The sequence below is a fragment of the Cupressus sempervirens genome, chromosome 1, assembly GCF_028749045.1.
Source record: "Cupressus sempervirens isolate cs-2001-9-10 chromosome 1, ASM2874904v1, whole genome shotgun sequence".
Classification (NCBI taxonomy): domain Eukaryota; kingdom Viridiplantae; phylum Streptophyta; class Pinopsida; order Cupressales; family Cupressaceae; genus Cupressus; species Cupressus sempervirens.
The window spans coordinates 344,314,199-344,333,718 of NC_143118.1; the positions used below are offsets into that span (position 1 = coordinate 344,314,199).

General features: G+C 34.0%; 1 pseudogene across 1 annotated transcript; it reads right to left on the reverse strand.

The window, feature by feature from the left end:
- Positions 1-561: 561 nt before the first annotated feature.
- Positions 562-4,246, reverse strand: LOC149577632 (uncharacterized; annotated as a pseudogene). The gene is made up of 2 exons (XR_016363710.1): positions 1,358-4,246; positions 562-1,272 (listed from the first exon to the last, which is right to left on the reverse strand). The product of XR_016363710.1 is annotated as an uncharacterized LOC149577632 (transcript).
- Between the last annotated feature and the right edge of the window lie 15,274 nt (positions 4,247-19,520).

Here is a 19,520-nt window from a genome sequence, read left to right on the forward strand (position 1 = left end):
TAATACAAAAATGAATATTTTATGCCAACATATATAATCAGATAGGGCTAAAGTTTGATAGTAGTTTGGTTATTAAAGAGTATTCTTAGTTGGGCAAATCTTTAATTTTATTAGACGCAATTTAATTTTCTATTATTTCTTTAGACATAATCTGATTTTCTATTATCTTATGAAGAATAAAATTTATTTATATTATTTAATAATTGATAAAGATTGTAGTCAAATTAGAGAGAATACATTAATTTTATTTCATTGCAATATAAATTCCTTATAATATTACTTATCCATAAGTATTCCAATAATATTATTAAAAAAAATTCAAATATATAGACAAATTATTTAATCCACCATTAATAACATTCTAATAAAAAACAATCATTAACTGTTATAGACAAATAAAATTTGATATCCTTTTTATTATTTTTATTTTAGAATAGTTGAATATAATTAACGAATGAAACAACACTATAATCACACTCTCATTCCAACTTTTTAAATTCTTGTTAGAAAATGTTTTCTGAAGTATAATTAACTGAATGAAACAACACAATAATCACACTCTCATTCCAACTTTGTTAGAAAATATTTTCTAACCATAATTTCACTATATTTACACAATAGAAATACAATTCAAATACTAACAAATACTTATCTAAGCAATTACTCTTATGATAATACTTTCTGTTGGACAGTGGACTACGTCCTACAGATACCTCCCATTGTCCACATGAATGCCATCTAAAAAAACTTTCTAAATTACTTTCCTGCAGGGAGGCTCCGACTGAATACGTTATGCTTATAGATATAAAACGACATACTTATATAGACTCACCTATATTACTTCGTGAAATAACGTTGCTATTCTAATGATGAAATGCACATACCATATTTCTTCCAGAAAAAAACCCTTGCTATTTTACAGAAATGGAATGCACATACCTTACCTAACTCTGCGACGCTCTCACTTTGAAATTGCAAAATTCAACTCTGAATATATAAAGAACTTGTGCGGTCTAATATCTCTCAACATCTCCACCACTTCTCTCATGGAGGGCCTTTCCTCTGCCTTATGCTCCGTACATTTCAGACCACTAAGCCCTTCATCAAGCACTGCTTCTTCATTTCCACTGTATGATTTCACCCATCTCACAATGTCCATCCCCTCTTCATAACTGGAATCCACTGCACTTTTCCTCGTCATCAATTCCAACAACATCACGCCATAGCTATACACGTCCATCTTCTCCGTCACTCTGATTGACTGTCCACGTTCTGCAGCAAAATCCCATAAAAATCCAAGCCAGAAAATCAAAGCAAAAATTGTACAACAACAAAACTAGAGTAGGCATTCTCTTACCAGGTGCAATGTAGCCCAGAGTGCCCATAAGTGAGGAAGAATCTGCAGTGATTGACTTCTCCATGAGTTGAGCAGTATATTGCAGGGCTTTATATCACTGTGTACGATCCCTGGCTTGCAGTCATTGTGAAGGTATGATAGAGCGTGAGCTGTGCCTATGGCAATCTTGTGACGGATATCCCATCCTATAACTGGAGGGGGTTTCATCTCATGCAATAAATCATTCAAACTCCCGTTGGGCATGTATTCGTATAGAATGAACCCGCGATCTTTCATTTGCCATGTCTCCAACACTTTAACCAGATTCCTGTGACGGATTTGCCCGGCTGTTTTGAACTCCCTTCTTATGCTCCTCTCCTCTTTTTGTTTAGGACTTTATCACCTTCACGGCGAACAATTTGCCGCAAGGCAGCCCCACTCTGTAAACAATCCCTTTGCCCCCTTTACCAATTATATACTTGTCACTTAGATTTTCCGTAAATTGTAAAATTTCTTGCAGTCCAACCGGAACTTCTTCACCAGATTTGGGGGTATAAAGTCTCCATGAAATCAAAGCTACTACGAAACAAGAGAGCATGACTGCTCCGATCACAATAAGGACTGTATAGACAATTCCGAGTCGTTGGATTTCCTTATCAGAGAGAGCAAAATCGCCCCTGCAACTACAGAGAGTCCCCTGTTTCTCTGTTGCACACAAATTTGGATTGTCATTGAATGAGCTTGAGGACGAATTCCATAACTTCAACCATGACTTGGGTATGCATCCCTTGAGCTGATTATTTGAGATGTTGACTGTATCGAGGGACTACAGACCGTCAAGTGCAGATGGAATGCTGCCGGAGAGATTGTTGGATGACAAATCCAAGTTCACTAGTTTATTTAGATTTTCCAGGGACGCTGGAATTGTTCCACTCAACCTGTTATGGCCTAAATTTAAACCAACTTCTAGATTTTCTAGATTTCCTAGTGAGGGCGGAATTTGACCTTGGAATTGATTTTGGCCCAAATTGAGTTGCAGCAATTGTCCCAAATCGGACAGCCAAGACGGAATGCTTCCGCCAAAAAGGTTTCCTTCTAAATTTAGGTATTGCAATTTCTGTAGACTGGCTACTTGGTCCGGCAGAGAACCACTGAAGGAATTGAAACTTAAGTCCAGCAAAAACAAGAGAGAAGCATTACCTAGCTCCTGAGGAAGCCGGCCAGCCAGATCATTAGAGGAAAGTTTTAAGCGCTGTAGGTTGGAGAGTTGTCCTAATTCTGCAGGAAGGCTACCGTTCAGTTGATTCATCGACAGGTCAATGGAGCTCATATTTTTACAGTGCCTAAGGCTCCTTGGTATTCTTCCTTGCAACAAATTATTACTCATGTCCAGATAATCAATGATAGAATTGGAGGCCAGAAAATCTGAAGGAATAACACCAGTGAGATTGCTGTGGCTCAGGATCAGTCGCCTCAAGCTCCGGCATCGACCAATCTCTGGAGGAATGTTCCCCTGCAGCTGATTATGTCCTATGACTAGAATCTCCAATCGCCCCGAGGAGCAAAGAGATGGAGGGATTGTCCCCGTGAGCAGGTTCCCCGTTAGATCAATCCCTGCGAAGTTGTTCTTGGCACCCAATTCTGAAGGTATTGGCCCTGATAGCTGGTTAGCCTGCAAAAAAAGGATTTGTAAGTGTACAAGATTGCAAATTTTGGGGGATATGCTTCCCGTGAGACTGTTGTTATAGAGATAGAGTTCCCGTAAGCTCCTTAAGCTGAAAAGTTGGGGAGGAATCGGGCCATAGAGAGAATTTTCGGCCAAGAACAAGATTTGCAAACGCCCCAATCGGCCCAACTCGGGAGGTAGGAAACCCTCAAGTTTGTTGCTATGTAAATTGAGCCCCTCCAGAAGACTGCAATTCCCAAGCTTTTCTGGGATGCTGCCAGAGAGAGAGTTTTGGTTCAAATAGAGCTGCTTCAAGAATTTCAGCGATCCAAGCGAAGACGGTATGCGCCCTGTGAGCCGATTTTGAGTGGCACAAATGATGGTAAGCTTGCTGCACTTGCCGACCTCCCATGGTATTTCTCCACTGAAAGAGTTGCTGGACAGTTCAACTTCAATGAGATCCGTGCAGTTGCCAAGTGATTTGGGAATGTGACCTCCAAGCTTATTGGAAGTAACATACATATATTTTAACTTTGAAAGCCGGCCTAATGATTGCGGCAACTCGCCAACCAGGTGGTTGTCGTGCACATAAAGATCTGTTAGATGCTCACAATTGGTAATGGAGGAGGGTATCTTTCCTACTAAGGAATTTCCTCCCAGCCATATTTTGGATAGTTGGATGAGATTCCCAACATTTGACGGGATTCCTCCACTCAAATTATTGTTAGACAAATAAATCACCTCCAGCAGGGGAAGCCCAAAAATGGTGAGCGGAATACTTCCGTTGAGGAAATTATCATAGAGCGACAAATGGCTAAGCCTTTTGAGGCTACCAAGTTGGACAGGGATTTGTCCGTGGAAACAATTGTTTGAGAGATCTAAAATCTCCAAATGTGTGCAATTTCCCAGCTCAGGAGGAATGGTGCCAGCCAGATTGTTAGAACCCAAGTACAGTTCTTTCAATTTGTGTAAACCACAGATAGCCGGACACAGCTTTCCGGAAAGTTGGCTTTCAGAAAGATTGAGTGAACGCACAGTGTGATCTGGATTACAGATTACTCCTTTCCAGTGGCAGGGGAACTTGTTGGAGGAGTTCCAGCTGCTGAACAAGTTTGCAGGAGCAGTCAAATTGTCGAGTAGAGAAAGCAGAATAGTTCCATCAGTATTCACTGCTTGAGTGCAGTGTGTGAGAAATGCAAATACAATCAACGCCATGACTGTAAGTGAACTCATTCTCAATTTTTCAAACAATTAACCGTTTCCTAATAATTTGGAGGGAGGCGAGGCCTTTAGCCTTTATCCTGCTTTTAACTGTTAGAGTCAACTGAGTTTTGAAGCATTCAAACTGGGATACTTCTACGAAGTTGGATTTCTTATAATTTCTCTTATTACAGAGAAAATTCAGCCAACCTTTCCACATCAAGGGTCAACATAGGAAAAAATGAGGAAAAAATGCATGGTCTCAAATTTTCCAAATTAATTTCTTTTTTATGTGGAATGGTACTACAGTAATCGCAAATTGTATCAATCTAACTGTAAGCTCATTACGAAAATTTCGAGCAATAATCCGTTTCTTAAACAGGGAGTATTGTCTGGAGGAAGCGCAGAAAAAATGAATGTTTATTGACATTTATTTATTATTTAATATAAAATTAAAATTAGCAATCTTATTGTATTATAATTTATTAATGATTAATTAATTACTATATACCATTCTGTCAGCTGTATAACCATCTCCTTATGTAGAGGGAGGTATGGCATTTTTCATTCTTTAAGGGAGAGTCAATAGAGTTTCCATATTTTAAGCAAATTTTAAGTTTGATTTGTTCTTGTTTCTACTGGAAAGGTTAGTTGATTCGCTTTGCAACTTTACTCTTTCAATTGAAAATTTTCTATGAATTTGTTGAGAAATTTACAAGTTAAATTCAAGTCAATAATTTTTGGAAATGAATCAAAAATAAAATAAAATAAAGTATGAAAAATGTACTTGGTCTTTAATTTTCCAAAGTCGATTTCTTATCAGTATTATTATAATCAGTTTTGTTAACTAATTATTAACAAAAAAAAGTTTCCACCAATCAAAACTGTTTATTTTTCATTTTTTTAAAGTTTTTGAATTTTGTTATAAAGTAACATGTAATTTTTCTGAATTCATTCCATAAAGTTTGGTTGAAATCAATAATCTAATACAGAAAAATACTAAAATCATTTTATTTTCTAGATGATATCATTTTTAATAATAAAAATTACATTTTAAAAAAAAAATTCCATTTTCTTATAACTTATATGTACATAACAAAAACAATCATCTCTTACAAATTCATTAGAAACTAAACTATATTAGAAAGAATATAACCTCTTTTTGTTTTCTCAATATCCTTTGCAAATATTTTTATTTATTTGCTTAGCATTGTAATATTCTAGTTAATTTGCTCTTGAGCAAACATATATGGGAGGAGGATGTCATCACTAATTGCTTGGAAACAAAGGAGTGCAAAGATAGAACTATGAAATGGAGGGAAATAATGGCCATTGAAGAAAAGATGAAGAGGATTGACCCTTCATTCAAGGGTTTCTATCATGAGGAAAGATATTTGGATAGGTATAACAATGCATGCATCCAGAATTATCAAGAGATATTAGCCCAAGTGCCTCTAGAAGTGAGGAATAGATTGGAGCTTGACTCTCCTAAGCAGGATATTGTGCTTGAGGTTGATGAAGAAGAGGAACAACTAGAAAGTTCAGCATCGGCCGAAGAAGGTAGAAAGAAATAAAAATTGATTGAAATACAAAATAAGGTTAGGGAAAAGGCTCTCCAAATCATGCCAAGAAGGAGCCAATACTTTGGTGATGGAAGTCATAGATTTGTTATGAGACAAGCCACTAAAAATGAGAAAATCCTTAACAAAATTGAGCTTGAGGCATTATTGATGACAGAATCATACAAGCTCAAGAGTTTATGCAAGCTGATGATTTCATCTCAATTGAAGAATTCAAAAGATTTCTTTTTAAATTAAAGAAAGATGAATTGACCTTGCAATTACAGCCAAGAGATTTAGAGGAAAAGGTGTTTGAACTAGTGGGAAAGTTACAAGAATATGATCTCAACATTGAAACTCTCACTGTAGAAGAAGCCAGAGAGCTAGTGAGTAGAAGTGGAATGATAATGTTCCTTGGTTGGGAAATGAGCTCGTCCTTTATGCTTGACCAAATAAGAAGACAAGAAATATCTATATCTTTCAAAGATGTCAATATAACTGTAGAATTAAAGGATCTGATTTTAATATTGATGCCCAAACTATAATTCCCCTCCTTTGCTATCATTTTATACTTAGTTGTTAAAGATATATATGACTCTTATATAGATGTGTTAGCCCTTAATTGATATTTGAAATGTAGTACTTTGATATGTTGAGTAATTGATTTTGTCAAGTTGTAACAATTTCCTACTTCCAGTGATGATGCTTTAATTGCTCTTATTTAGTTGATGAAATTAATTTTATGATGATGTCATATGGTGTGTCTTAAAAAGATGTTTATCATGTCCTCATGATGATGAGATGTTCATTTTAGTATATGATGTTATTAATATTTAGAATTTACTATTATACTTACCCTATACTTGCATGTGTATGGTGTGTGTGAGTTTTACATTTATGTTTGGCATGTCCAATATGGTTGAGGGAGGTTGTCATAGTCACATGCTAGTCAGGATCTACACAATGTACCACTCCTTGTCATTGCCTATTTAGCTTAGATATATATGCATATGTGCATACTCATCTTTATATAGATTTGTAGGTACCAGACATCGACTCCCTTGAATTACTAGGATAAGCGTGCCCTATCACAATAACTCAATGGTAAGAATGGGAAGATAATAATCAGGTCCAATCCCAACCATAGCCTAAATATTTGTCTAGCAAGGAGGACTCGTAACTGACTTTCCACCCTTTTTAAACCCATGAGTTTATCTTTGCTTGTGAAGTTTAATTTTGAGTTTGGCCAGTTTTGGTAATCTTGCTTTTATGTGGATTTGGCTTTGTGATTTATTTGGTAAATGATTTAATTATAATATTTGGTTTAATCATATAATATTGAGAATTATTAAATATTATTTGATTAAAAAAAAAATTAAAATATGAGGATATTTAATTAATTAAATATGTGCTTTAATTTAAAAGACTTAATTTGGAATTCTAAATTGGAGAATTGGTTAAAGAGAAATTAAAATATGAATATATTTGATTAATTGATAATTAAATAAATATGTGCTTCTATTTAAAGGTCTAATTTAAGAAGTTAGATTAAAAAAAAAGAATTAATGGATTAATAGATTAAATTTTTGATATTATTTTATTATAACTATTTAATTAATAATAATTAAATTAGAGTTGCATTTAATAATGAGATTTAATTATTATTATTAATTTAAATAATAAATTACATATTAAATAGTACTTGCACTAATTAATAAAGTGGAGGAAAAGAAAAGAAAAGAATTAAAAGGTTCTTTAAGTGTGCATGTAAGGATTAAACAATTAATGTAATTATTATTTAATAAAGTTAGTGGCTTTAGTAATTTAGAAACACTAGTTAGGGTTATGGTTATTTATAAGGGGGTTGGCAATTCATTTAAGAGACACAGGTTTTGGGGAGCAAAAGAATTGTTAAAAGTTTCAGAGGGTTTGGATTTGCATGTGTTTGAAGATTGTCTCAAATTTTAGCTGTGGTTTTGAGGTAGGGTTTGAAAACTCATTGTGTAGAATTTTATTGAAAGATTTGTCTACTTTGTGTCTCCTTGGGTGCTTGCATAATGCTTATTAGTTTAATGTATTAATTTTTGGATAAAGAATTATGTTGTAGATTTTGAAAAGGAAAACTTATTGATCAAGAAAATTTGACTGAGAAAAATTGTAGAAAAATATAAAAAATTATTATGACTGTATTCCTTTAAAACCCTTTCTAATATAGGAAAAAATCAATTATAGAAAATTTGAAGAAAAAAATAAATTGAATAGTTAGGGTTTCAACTTTAAATTTGTCATTAGAACCATGTGATTATCATGAATTTTCTAAAATAAAGAGATTTTACATTAAAATACTTGTTTATTTAAACAGATATACCAACCAAATTATCTATGTAAACATGTGTATTGTTATTTTAATGCTAAACACATCCTTATGACCCAAACTAAACAAGAGTAATTGATGGAATTAAATCATATGACTAAAAACTATGTGTTTTCTGATATTCTATTTATAGTCTTTTGATGTTTATTTGTATGATGGTTTTCTTTATGGGTTGTTTAGTTGACCAAGTTAGGATGTGCACCAGAGGCATTTTTTAGATTTCTTTTATGATTATTTGACTTGATGTCATGATGTACTTTATGATTTGAATTAAGATTTATGCTCTATGAGCTTTATGTTTTTGAGCATTTATGAGAACTTGAGTTTTGAGAAACAATGTTATTTTTGGGTTGCCTGTTAAGAGATCAAATTTGATCAGTATTAATTTTGTGGTATGAGACACAATTGTGGTTTGTGATTTTTGGTAAGGTAGTCTAGGTGTATGTCTGTCAGAGTGGCTTGCAATGGGGGTTGGGGCCCAAAGTGGTTGCCAGGGTAACTCATTGTAAATTATGTAACAAGTGATAACATAGTAATTAAATATCTTGTAGGTAGCCCTTTTCCTTGAGATACACTAAAAAGATAGTTAGAAATGCTTGCCTTGCCCATGCCTTGAATACTTGTACATGATAAGAATGAGAATGGGATGATACCTAGTGAGAGGTATGACTAGTTTTCCTTATCTTCATGAGAGGGTATTTTGGTTCCATATGTGTCACATTGAGGGTCTGGGTTCTAGAGTGACCAGTCCAGGGTAACTCAATGCTTGAGGGTTTGGGGTCTAGTGAGAGGCCAATCTAGGATAACTCAAGTAGTTTGACCATGAGATGACACAAGTGATGAGTTACACAAACAATGACAATATGGAGTATTTCTCTAGAGTTTGACAAGCCAACATTGATACAAGCCAAAGACTCTCCACAAGGAAATGTGATCTTCTGGAATGTTAGTCCACTTCTAGAGATCAAGTTTTTAATATGATGAATACTGTGTAAATCATGAAAAAAGAGTAAAATGGATTTACTAGAGGAATAATTATATTAGGCCTATGACAATTACATAGAAACTAGGAAACAATATGAGGAGAAAATAAAGAGGACCTATGTATTGGAGCAAAGAAATGCCACTTTAAAAAATGAGGTAAAAATACTAAGCACTATTACTAGACCTATTACAAAGGTCAATGACCAATAAACCCAAATAGAAGGAGATGTGTTAGGGATGGGTGCAATAGCAAGTCAGCCAATGGAAGCGAATGTGGATGAAGAAGAATCAAATAAGAAAATAGAGATAAGGTGATGCAGGAGCATCCTGGGTGTAAGAGCAATCTTGCAACACCCAAAAATATTTGTATTTCAATATTTTCTATTTTAATAAGGACTAGTAGATAGGGTGGTTACTATTTATGGGAGTTTACTATTTTTAGTAAGTTTATCATACAAACTCAGAATGTTTTCATTTTCTATATGAACATTCATTTCAATATTATAAGCCTACCATAAAAATATCATTGCTCTAGCTTAAGTATTAGAGAAGTTATTGCATGTTTTTAGTGGAAAAATTTGTAGAAAAATCTTCAGGCTCATTGTTGGAAGTGTTAGAGTGCCTGGATGAGGTCCGAAAACTCAATGGAAGGGCACTTCCACCATTTCAAGCTTGTAGATCAGGAGCTGGCATTTCTAAAAAGTGGTTATATAGCCAATTGGAGAAATGGTTTGAGAGTTATGGTCTTTCGAAGTTGGGCTACTCAAAATTCCTAATTTTAAATGTCAGATATGTATTTAGCTAACTCTATACGTTTTGTTAGGGTTTGTCAGCCCTTGGTATTAAGTTTGAGCATTTAGAACCTTCTTAGGCAACATAACATTGTCTACTTAAGAAAGGTATGAACATTATCTAGAACAACTCTAGGTGATAGTTCATAGCACTATCTAGCAGATTACTGTAATGAAGGCACCCATTTGAGTTAGCATATTGTATTTGTGAATTCTGCAATTTTGCATTTATGATGATAATAAGAAGTCCATATTTTGTTCCCACATTTGTTTTTGTTTCTTTGTTTTTGTTATGAGTTTATGGTATTAAGGGGAACACCCTTCATTGAATAAGGGAAATGGAAAATATGCTTGCCTACAAGATAGGTGTCTTGAAGCAGATTTCACAAAATATCCATAGCAGTTACATGTAACAACCCGCTAGGGAACCCAAAATAAATTAACCTAATATGTCACTAAGTTTGCCAAACATTTTTTTTTAAAGATAAAAAATAACAAGAGATAACATCTAGCAGAAGCAATAAGTCACATGCATACAAACCATCCATAAATAGATTACATCTCTTCAAAGTTCCATGATGTTGAATCAAATACATAATTTTTATTAAGATTAAATCTAATACATAACAAAATCGACAACCTAGAATAACCATAAGTACGAATCAAATGAAATAATACACAAATACATAAGATGCCACATGTCATAACCCAAATGCATAATGATCCTCTATACAAGTCACAAGGTATGAACAGCTTAAATAATATACATCATGAATAAATAAAACATCTCATAAGATCTCCAATAATCAAGTACAATACATTAGAGTATGACCAAAGAACATAATCACAATATCAAAAGAATAGAACAATTGCACAAGTACATCCAATTATTGGATCTCGATGGTATCAGAAACACTACCACTCGACTTTGTGGAACCTAAATGGCTCACTCCCACCATGCTAAGGAGATAATCTCAAGTCCCATATGGATAACAATGCATCAGTCATAACCATCATCTAGGTCGAGGAAGTCCTGATAGAAATCTATCTCAAAGGTACCAAGACACAAGTAACATCTAAACCTAGAGGAAACAAAGACACATAGGGAATCTACTATGTAAGTGGGCAAGTGTCATCACATGAGCCAACTCTAAGATTACTATGGTAGCCTCTCTAGACTTTGGCCCCCTAGTGACTCTATGTAGCATCCATACCCTTTATTGTAGACAAAGCATACTAACGAAGCAAGGTTGCAACCAAGCATCCTCTCTAGTCCCATCCTAGCCTATACTAACACTCAAGGCATGGGCGAGGTAAAAACATTAACTGTTGTTAATTCCTTGAAAACACATAATGAAATATTATCACTTACTAATACAACATACAATGGGTTACCCAGAAAACCTCTTTAGGGCTTCGACCTCCATTGCAAGCCACTTCCAAGAATACATAAAGATAACCTATCCTAAGCTAATAATAGAAAATCTCATCAAGTCACAATGACCACATCAATCCTATAAAAGTGGAAATCAAAATACAAACATTGATTCGTATCTTAAAGATCAAATCACATTTATCACGACATTCACACAACATCATAAGACAAAACTCCCAAGCCTCTAGTAAACATCCAGACTGGTCAACATACTAAGTTAAACATAACCGTAAGACAAAATAAACCATACATCACATCAAGTATTTAACAAGTGTAGTTTCATAGTTTATTTGGTTTGAAATCATAAAGTTTAATTTACAAATGGGTTTAAGTTTTCATTTTCAAAGTGACATAATAAAGTACTTTTTTCGAGTTCACAAATATAATAGAAATTCCTTAGTATAAAACTATTTTCATATAAAATGAACCATTTCTAAAAGTAACAACCTAAATTTTAAATGAAAAATACTCTTAAATAATAATGGAAATGCATCTATTCATTTTTAAAATAATATACTATATAAAAAAATCTTATAATTACATGTTATTATTAAAATATTTATAATATAATATATACTAATTTATTAACAATAATAAATATTAAATTAAATAACATAAAAATTATATATATATATATATATATATATATATATATATAATGCAGTTTAATTAAATTACAACCCCGAAATGGGTATGTGCAGGATCATGGTGTGTCAAAAAGTGGTGATATGAAAAAAGTGGAGTTTGAAAAAGTTTAAAAGTATTTCAAAATCTACTTTGACGTTTTTCTACCTGTCTTGATACTAAGGTAAAAAGGTTGGGTCAAGCCTTTTCGGGTACCCAATACCATATCGGGTATCTGATATCATATCGGGTATCTAATATCATATTGGTTATCCAATATGAGATCAGACACTTGAAACCTACAACATGGAATTAATAAAAACTCTAAGAGCAATTTTGACAATTTGCGTTTTGGGTTTGTTTGTGCTTCTCCATTTCAAGTATTAGATACAGGTAATTTTTTTTTTGTATTTTTTAATGATTTGAATGAATTTTAATATAAATTAGTTATTTTAAATGGAAATTGTTGAAAATTAGGTTTTTTAATAGAAATTGTTGAAATTTAGGTTTTTTAAAATAGAAATTATGTTTTGCATTTTAATAGGTATGGTTGACCCAAATGATGACACTGTGCTAGAAAACAATGTTCCTTGTAACCTTCCACCAAACAATTTAGTACCCCCTCAAAATCATCCACCAAACGATCCCCTACCCCCTTAGAACCCTCATTGAATTGAAAATTTGATATATATAAATCTCAGCAAACTGAGGGTTTTGCAAACCACATATAACAATATACCTGCATTGGCTCCCATGTTATCCACATTAAACACCATAGTGGATAATATTGAAACACTTACCAAAGAACAAAATGCTACTCTTCACTAGCATGAGCAAATGCATGCTATGTTTGATGATGGGTTGGACTATGATGAGGTTGTGGCCCTAAATATAACTAGAGATGATATAGTTAACCTTTTTGTGGACCCAAAAATTAGTAAAATAGTAGAATGCACAATGCCCAAATTATCAATTAAATGGTGCACAAATGAGGCTAGGCATGCAAACTTTTGGGATTTTTTTTGGATGGTTTTTGAAAAACCTCCACATAGAAATTTAGAGGTGTCATTCTATTTCATTAAAAACTTGTATACCGAATTTGTGTTGTGCCTCAAGATGAACTACTAGAGCATGAGGCCCAACATGGGTGTAGGAGAATGAACTCCTTAGGATAGACCATTTTCCTAGCAGAAGAAAGTTGACACTTTTGTCCCCCCTACTGATGTCTACCCCTCCTCTAGTGCAATATCTTGATATAATTGCAAAAGCTAGCTCTTAGACTATTAAAGCCATCCATAGATTGAGTAGCCTCTTGATATCTCGGGCTAGATCAGTGTTGCCTCCCCATGTTGGTGATGTTGGTGCGAGTTCATCATTAGTGAGCTCACCACATGTTTGTGTGCCCCATACTTGCATAACATGCAAGAATATTTGTCTGGATCCCATAGGTGATCTTTCTAAGTATCAGTTTATATTTGAGGAGGAGGATACACTAGACACATGTATAAAGATTACACACCCTGACATGATAGAGGAGGGGCATGCAGAGGCATGACATCCTACTGTGTTGGTACGTGTATACATCCTTTTGTTATAGCATATGTGATTTAAAGTTAATCTTTATAATAGAATAATTTTAACCCATACTAACTTATACATGTATGTGATCTTCACTCATGTTTAGTTTATGAATGAGGAGGAACTTAGATAGGTTGATTTTGTCATGCTCTTGGCTATTTCATTTGGCCTTGAGACATCTAAGATACATTATGTTGTGTTCTCATTATTTTTCTATTTATTGTTGGAGCATATATGGTTTCTAATCCTTTTGTTCTCTTGCAGGTATCACCTGTCAGTGGGGGGCAGAGTGCGGGGGTGAGGCACAACCCATTCACAAGGGAAAGATAATTAGGTGCTTTTAAAGTTATTAAATAGTGATGCATTCTTGTAAACTATTTGTGGTAATAAAATTTAATTAGATTCTTTATTGTATAAGGTGTGGCTATTGGTGATGAGTCCAAGTAGATTCAATGTCATAGACCCTCTAGCATTTCCTTTCGTAGCGAGAGCCCCATTGTATGTATAAGTATCATTTATTTGTTATTTTCCTTATTTTCATAAACAAATTCAAAACTGATTTCCATGATATTAACAACTAGGTTTTTTTATCTCATAGGAAACACCTATTGCACATGAGGTTGGACATCAAAGTTTTGTATATTTTCTCACACAACCATTATATCTAGAGCAGGAGTTGATGGAGGTAAGTTGTAGTTTGAATTCTTGATTATATGTTATAAATTTAGTATGCTATGAATTATAATGTTATAGTTTAAGTTGTAGATCCATCTGATAGACATGAACATATACAGACCATAACCAACCAGGTTCCAAGCATCTTGACATAGGAGAGGACTCTTGACCAGCGTAGGAGGTTGATGAGAGAGGTATTTATGATGTAAGTTTAATACTATAAATATTCATTAAGAAAAGGATCATTATGCATTTGAGTAATTCAATTTTAGATACATAGAATCATATAAATTTAGTAGTCTAACTTTGGGTTTACCTTTTTAAAATAATAATAATAATAATAATGTAGGAGGCATCTAATCCACCTAGTGCAATGAAGAAGCTGCTTTTTGATTATCCACTAGTAGCACAGGATAATATAGTTGTCATAGGATGTGTCATGAGACATTTTGAGATGGTATATGTCACATTGTATACTAAAACATTAATATTATACACATTGTGATGGCATGATCAACCACATTTTGTATATTGATCTATGTATTTTGATATATATTTGCATAATTTGTCTATAGATACATGAACTTTGATATATAATTGTGTAATTTTTCTATGGATACATGTATTTTGATATATATTTTTGGTTTATGTGCAAAATAATATACATATTAATTTATTATAGTATCATGTTGGTTAAAAGAATAGTTTTGACAATTAAGTGTCAACACACTTAACCATTTTAACTACATATGCCGAGTACACAATGTATGCCAAGCCAAAATTTCAATAGGTGTCAAGCTACAATTGGTGTCGAGAAAGTCAGAATGTAGTATGTGCTGAGTGATTCAGGAAATGTTCATGTGCCAAGTAATCTAGGAATGTTCAGATGCCAAGCAATAGAAAATATACATGTGCCGAGCAATACAATGTTTAATAGGTGTCAAGCAAACCAGAAAAGTAATAGATGCTAAGCAATCTAGGAATTAGTTCATGCCAAGCATCAGTAATGTAATGAGTTCTGAGTAACTCAAGATTAGCATAAGAGTTTGTACTTGCACAAACTAAGATGTAAACCATTTCTAGAGCCGACTTAGAGAAATTTCAAAGGAGAAAAAGGATAAGGACAAATCATTTACATTCCCTATGCAATCTGCATGCAACCAATTAGAAAAATGGAGAAGGCATGCAACCAATGAGAAAAATGCAAAGCATGAGTGGGAATTTAAGTTTCAATATGGATCATAGATCCATACCTAACCCTAAGTCTTCTCGTTCTTTATAAGGAGAACGAATGCACTATTGCATGTGTGGAAAGAGAACAATTTAAGGGGAAATTATAGTGAAATTATAGTGTGAAGAGGAAATGAATTAGAGGAACAGAGTAGTAGTTTCATATCAAGTTGATCAAAATAGCACAAGGGACAAGGAGTACATACAAAGATCATATCAAACAAGGATCAAAATAGGAAGAGTCAATCTAGTACTTGAACCCAGCAATTTGAGATTGCATTCAGTTAGGTCAAATGTTCTAATACTCTCTCACAATTGTATTAGAGGTTGAAATCCTATGTTGATAGGTTAGATTAATAGCTAGGTAGGAGAACCTTTGGAGAAGGTCATGAAAAACCTATGTATTAGGTGGGTTTAACAACCTATTGTAAATCCTTTAACAGGGTGACACTTCATGTAAGTGTTTGTAAATCCTCTAACTAGGTCACTATTGATATAATGTAAAGCCTTTAATAGGGAAGACCATTAGAAGTGGTTGAACATTGATTGCTGTAGTGATTTTTGTGGGTGTCATCCCCACCCTAGTTTTACCTTCTTATTCCTAGAGGGTTTTTGGGTTACCAAATCTTTGTGTTATGTGTTGATGCATGCTTTCATTTCATGTTTGTTTATATGTTTACATGCATGCAAATTATTTTTTAGTTATGTGTTAATAAGGGTTTGAAAGGATAATTGTTGGTTACTTATGATTCACGCCCCCCCCCCCCCCCCCCCTCAAAAGTGCTCTTCCCATTTTGAACATTCCAACAATTGGTATCAGAGCTCTAGTTCTCACAAAGAGAATCCTAATAGCTTGGAGAAAAAGGTTAAAAGATGGAAGTCTTCAAACTTGAGAAGATCATTGACAATCAGATGATTGATGTGCAAATAGCTCTACACAAAGTAGAGGAAGCCAAGGAGGAACTAAGAAAATCCTTGAAAAGAAGAAAGGAGATAGCCATAGCTGAAAATGACATACGCTACAAGAAGATTGAAACCTCACAAGTGTTTTCCAATGGAGACTCCAAGGAATTTGATGCAACAATAGCAAAATTAATGGAGAAAAATAGAGCACAAGTTGAAGAAATCAAACTACTCAAGCTTGAACAAGAATCACAAGCCATAATGCTTTGTGAAGTGACTAAACAAAAGAAAAGAGCTATTGAAGACAAGGCCATGGTGGAAGATGACAAGAGAAATCTCATCAATAGGCTGGAAGAGAAGAAAAATAAATTTGAAAAGATTTCAAACATGTAGTTAGACACCTTAAGCTAGATGATGAATGCTCATCATGAGCTAAACATGAAGGATATAAAGATCTCCACCTTGAAAATGTAGAGCGAATAATTATAGAATGAATTAAAGAGAGAAAAGGAAATAGTAGAAATTTATAACAAACCTAATGAGGCCATCAAGTACTTTAAGCAATTACCAAAATCACCAAGGGCTAGTAATGATACTTTAGGACTTGGCTACATCAGCATTGAACAATGAGAATCATCCAAGGCTACAGAAGTAAGAATAAAAAAAGATAAGAAAACTAAACCTACTTGTCATTTTTGTGGTAAAAAGGGACATACCTCTAATGTGTGCAAAAGCAAGAATAGTCATCAGCATGATAAGCCTACAAATGCAAATTTTTGTCATAGGTGCAAGAAACAAGGACACTTAACACAAGATTGTAGAACCAAGATCATGAGGATACCAAGATTTGAGGGTCACTGTTACAACTACAAAAAGTATGGACATAGAGCATTTGAATGCAGATCAAAGCCTATGTGGACACCTAATTAGCTTACAAGAGGAATCAATCATGCACAACACTACAATTGGGATTATAATACCAGGTATAGCTGTCACTATTGTCAAGAGTATGGACATATTCCTAAAAATTGCATAAGGACACATTTCAAGGGAAGTTATAACAGGTGGCTAAACCAAACTACATGTTTTAGTTGCTTGAAGACTGGTCATATTAACAGAAACTTTCCTACAAAGTCAAAAGCATCAAAGACTAAAGTCAACAAAGGAAAAGAGAAAATTGATGTTGAACAAATAAGAGGACAAATAAAAAAGACATGGAAGAAGAAAGGTGAATGCAACACATCAAATGGAGAGATCACTTCACCCAAGAGGTCAAGTGATCACACCTCATCTAATTAAGCACAAGATAGATACATGGGGTTGATACATATAAAGATCTATCATACATCAGCCCAAGAAAACATAGAAGTATTGCAAAGAAGAAATATGCATGAGAAAGGATGCCTAGTTAAAAGTTAGAAGATGATGCTAAGCTATCTTTGGTTGCTGAGTAAAACTCTAGTATATGCCAAGTTGAATAGCATAGTGGATGCTGAGTAAGTGATGTTAGTGGCTACTGAGTGATTGAAAAGTTTAGTTGATGACGAGTAAAATAAGATAGTGGATGCCGAGTAAATGAATTTTAGTGGAAGTTGAGTTGATAAAATCTTTGGAAGCTGAGTGTACAACTATAATCACAAGTACAATAAATGCTAGGCTTTTGTACCTAATAAAGGTTAAAAATTGTTTATTTTTGAATCATTTAAACACAAAAGCAAAGTCAAGTAGAGTGAAGAGGTGATTCTACATCAATCAAACAGTAATTTGCAGTGATTTTTACCATGATTCAACTCCACTTCATCGATTCATAGGTATTTCACTCAAGTGTTGAGCTACATAGGGTTTGAAAGTCCATTTAATTTTAAACCCTAGTTTGGTAAACAATAGCATCTAGGTCAAAATCTACCAAAGAGAAGGAAAGTCATGAAATTCAACTAGTCAGTAATGAAGTTAGATAGCTAGAGTTTAGACCCATCCCTGAACTCGCTTATAAGAATGATCCTACTTGTGCCCTATTTGTAATTCCTAATAAAGTTATTATGGTTCAAGATGTTCAAAAATGTTATAACTGTAAAATTAGAGCCATAGGAGATTTGGAGATTTTTAATGCATTTGATAAACTGTGTGACAATGGCAAACTTAAAGATGAATTCTCCATAGTTGAGAAGAAGGGTTTGACCAAAGCCCTAGTTTTCCCTATTGTCTTCAAAATGGAATGGATACTCAGTGTTGAGCAGAATCCACGATGGAGCCTTTTGGCTAGAGATAGGGCTAGTGAAGTTTACGAAGAAAACTGTACACAGGGTTACTAGTATTCCAACCCTAGACAGGCCAAAGACCCTAAGAAGCAACAAAAAGGAAGCCATAGAGAAGAATACAAGGGGAAAATGGAATAATAGGGGAATGAAAATAGACACCATCATAGAACCCCTACTAGATTTTTTTGTGAGAGTCATATCACACAAATTCTACCAGTCAAGCAGATTAAATAGTGTACCATGTATAGTAGTGGATGTTGCTTATAAATTGGTGAAGAAAGATCATACATATGATCTTGTAGAGCTCATGTTATAGTAGATCAATGAAAATCTAGGAGCTATAAGAAAGTCGAAGGGAGCTCAATGCAAATTTGGCTTAGTTTTAGTTTGTATGTTCTTCTACATTATGAAAGAATTCCCTTCAACAGGCAAGGTGAAATGGGATCAAAATAAGACCATTGTTGACAAAATAAATGAATTCATTGATCAAATGGGTTAGAAATTTGATGCCCAAATGACTAGTTATTTTGAGGACTTCAAGAAGTCCATGAAACAAAAAATGAGGATACCAGTCTCACTGGTTGAGAAGCATGAAAATGATATTTTCTTTCTTGTGGATATTGATTACACTTACATATAGGCAGTCATACCTAGAGTGAGATGGCTTAGGCCACTAGGTTATGAACTTGATGTTGATCAAGCCTCAACAACAATAACAACTCTACTTGCATTCGAAATTGACAAAACTACAAAACATTTTGGAACCTATGACATTGTTAAATCAAGGGTGGTAACACAACTTAAAATAGCCATAGTAGTGAAGAAGAAGGATAAATTGGTCAAGAAGATCAAGAAGAAATTTGGAGTTGAAGAGGTAGGCATAGCAAAGGAAGAGGAAGTAGATGAA